The following is a 4054-nucleotide window of genomic DNA, read 5'->3' as shown; positions in this document are numbered from 1 at the left end:
TAGTAGTTTTCGAAATATGTACAAAAAAGTTAGTAGGGGGCGGGGCCACGCCCTCTTTTCCAAAAAAATTACACAACAATCCCGCGCTCTGCATTTAGCAACACATACGATCCCGTTGAATTCGATTACCTTAATGAACTTCCGAAATAAATAAACATTTGACTTTAAGAAAAATAACGTTTATATAAAGTTAAAAATTTTCTCAATAAATTAAGTTGTGTGTATATTAAAAAATGTGTTACACATGTAACCCGGTTTTTTATTTCATATGTGCGAGATAACTTTTCGATTTAACCTACTTCAATTTATACATATGTACCTAAACTTATTCAATATGACAATGAATCGCCTCATATCCTCGTTACTACCATGTATGTATGTATATACTCCATATTGTCGCTTGAAAAAAATTGAGTGGAATGAAGAAGCTATCGCTATCACGAAGGCCGACTTTGCACGGAAGTATCTCGAGATCAAATGAGTCGAGGTTTGGAGAAGTTAAATTGAGAAATAAATATTCACTACAAAATCATGTCTTAAAAATAATTTTAAAATTCAACTGTTGGAGGCTTCTTGTTTCTGTAGCTGAGCAACTCACTACGGTTAAAAAACCTTCTATTGGCAAGGAGGAGAGTAAAACGATGACTCGAGTATTAATGAGTGTTCTTAAATTATTTCATCCCAAATATATAAGTCATTATAATATGTAAGGTTCATTGATTTTATGTTCATATGTTTAGAATTGCTTCAGCTGACTGTAGAGTTTCAAGAGAATTACTAGATGTGGTTTGAATTAGTGGTCATTTCTGAAGTATTAAATCGTAGGCAGTACCAGATGGTGCATTATAGCACTTCTTTGTTCAATAAATGACGTGTATCTCAAATACTAATGAATATCTGTACTATCAAGTTACAGAAAAAAAAATGATTCGAAAACACGCGAAGTATAAAGGAAAAATGCACATTTCAATTTGATCACAGTCACGGACTCTTCCGCCTGGGTGTTATAAACTTCATGGCAAACTTAATTAACATTAAGATATCTTGCTGAACAATGACACTCTCTTAAAGCTCCAAAAGCCGAGGATGCTGCATTAGGGAAATTCGCAAGCAATTATAATGTCGACTACAAAAGGATTAAAAATATAAATTGCAAAATTTAGGGTTTTTGCACTGAAAGTCTTGCGTTTGCACAGTTGATGAAATGTTTGATTACTCTACACACATATACATTTTTGTAAACTTAATTATATGCTCAGATTATATGGTCATGAACCATGTTTTTGACATTGACAGTTGTAAACAAATTAGTGTCAATAAAAGTTAGTTCAAGGCAACTGTGCAAATATGCGTACCAGTGCGTGTCAGCGCGTTTACATTTGGTCCCCTATGCACTATAAAAAGCCCTGACTTCCAGAAGATCTGCAGTAGCATTTTTACAAGTTGACGTTAACTTCTTTCAAAATTGAGCTTTACTTTGCCTTAAGCCCTGACAGACGACAGCGTCAATATTCATTACCGGATTAATTTACATTTACTTGCGCATTTGACCCATGTGAATGCACAAGAATTTAGTGCATTTAGCTGAATTTACCAAATTTGAGAAGGCACCACTGCTCAAAAATGGCCAATTTTTGCTGTTTTTGACAGATGTCGCTTGAAGTCTGCTGCCTTCTTTGCGTTTACAGCATCAGAGGTAAGCAGTTTTATATTGCTAATTAAATTAAGTGCAAGTATATTAACAAGAACAAATTTTAATATTTTTGGATGGCAGAAAATAAACAACACACAGTTTGCTATCTATTTTTTAATTCCATTACAATCCATTATTGGTTTTAATTTCACTCTATTATCTTTGCAAGTAGTTAATAATAAACAATTTTTTTCGTTATATTAATTTTCCAAAAATACCAAAAATTCTCTATTAATAATTTATTTAATTCATTTTTATTTCACCTGTTTTTTTAATAAATAAACAAATTTCACAAGCAGCTGTCTAAACGCACATTTCTGCCGTCTGTCACCATAAAATTTCAATGCGCATTAACGTTGCTTAATGTGTATTAATTTTGCTCGTCTGTCGGGGCTATTACTTCTTGCCATTGCGGCCTGCCTGGCATATGTACAAGCGCAGAATAATACTACAACTACTACAGCCGCAGCATCAAACACATCAACTATTTGAAGGAGAACTACTAGAAGAAGAGCCACACGAAGAAGAAGACCACCCGAAGAAGCAGGAGCATTAGAAGAACAAGGCGCGCAAATTCCGGCAATGGCGGCAGACGTGTTATGCAAACCTCACTCCACGAAAAATGCAATTGAAAATTCAAATATAAATATTCGTGTGAAATCTTAATTAAATTCAAATCTAGGTTATCCCCCAATTAAGAAAGAGGGATGCTATTAGACCTTTGTGTTGTACCATACCCTCTTATCAAACCCAGTTTAATTAAAAAAAGGCTCTACAATGCTCTCGCAGTAAGCAGTAAGATCATAAAATCGTTACTACCTTACAGGTTCATATGACTCCTTAATATACCGTTACCATTAACTACCTCTTTATTGGTGTAGACACCGGGATATAGCCGAGTTTACAACAGCGCCCCATTTGTTCTACCATTTCGCTGTTAGGCGGCGATTGGAGTTTCCACGTGAAGCCAGGAAACTCTCGAAACTCGTAATGTCGACGCAATAGCTGTTGTCATCGTCCATGCTTCTGCGCCTTGTAGAAGGACGGGAATCATGAGTGACTTATAGAGTTTAGTTTTTGTTCGTCCAGAGAGGACTTTACTTCTCTATTGCCTACTCAGTCAAAAGTAGCTCCTGTTGGCAAGAGTTATATTGCGTTGGATTTCAAGAGTGTTAATGCTGGTTACGCGATATTATCTACAGCTTTGAAGTTATGACTTTCAACATTGACGTGGCAGTCTAGTCGCGAGTGCCACGATTGTTTGTTTAATGACAGGGTAAGATTAATAAATGAGGAATGCACCGCGACCTTAGGTCTATTGTGCCCTCTGATTGCAGGATGTATTTCGTCTTGTCCTCGTTCACTGCCAAACCCATTTGCTTTGTTTTCTTATCTAGTCTGGAGAAAGCGCCACAGAACGATGCGGTTGTTGAGTCCAATGATGTCAGTATCATCGGCATACGCCAGCGGCTGCACACCCTTATGGAAGATGGTACCTTCTTTATTTAGTTCTGCAGCTCGAATTATTTGAAGAAATTGCACGATAGAGATTCGATTTGTCTGAAGCCTCGTTTGGTATAGAACGGCTAGTAGAGGTGGTGTCACCCTCTCAACACGGGACTTTTCCAAGAAATCGCATATAGTAAATATCGTTAGTTGTTGATTTTCCAAGCCTAAATCCACACTGATAAGGTCCAATCAGTTTGTTGCGCACACTTAAATTCCAATCGTCGGGCATGCTTTCATCCGATCATACTCTACAAAGCTGATGCATTATTTGAATGGCTGGACCGTCAATCCAATGGACCCCTTTGTTTGCTTTGTTGCTTTTCGTACGGTTAATATCTATTCGAACTTCTTCATGTTCGGGCATAGGGATCGATCATTGTCAACGATTGGGGAATCGGGTCCAGCATCTCCTGGTGTTATGCTTTCACTGCCTTTTAACAGGCTGAAGAAGTGTTCCCATAATTTTAATATGCTCTGGGGCAGTCACTAGATCACCTCTGGGGGTTTCACAAGAGCTCTAGTCTTAAAACCTTCTATTTTAAGGGTAACTCTAGGCGGTTAAGAAGCCTTATATTGGTTAGGAGGAGCCACGAGTATTAATGAGTGTTCTTCAAACATTATCCTTATATTAAAATGTAGAGGAGCACAGACATTCGAACCACTTCTTGTAATTCTCTTGAAACATAAGAGCATAAAATGTTTAAAAATGCTTCAGCTGATTGTAGAATTTCAAAAGAATTACTAGAGGTGGTTTAAAACTGTGGCCATTTATGAAGTATTAAATCGTTATGGATGCAGTAAGGTCCATAACATAGTTTTCCATATTTAAACCTATTCAATCATCCTTATAAC

This window comes from Bactrocera latifrons, unplaced genomic scaffold (genome assembly GCF_001853355.1).
Source record: "Bactrocera latifrons isolate USDA-ARS-PBARC rearing strain unplaced genomic scaffold, ASM185335v1 scaffold_45, whole genome shotgun sequence".
Taxonomy (NCBI): Eukaryota; Metazoa; Arthropoda; class Insecta; order Diptera; family Tephritidae; genus Bactrocera; species Bactrocera latifrons.
The sequence above is the reverse complement of the archived record's forward strand: the minus strand, read 5'-3'. Positions refer to the sequence as shown.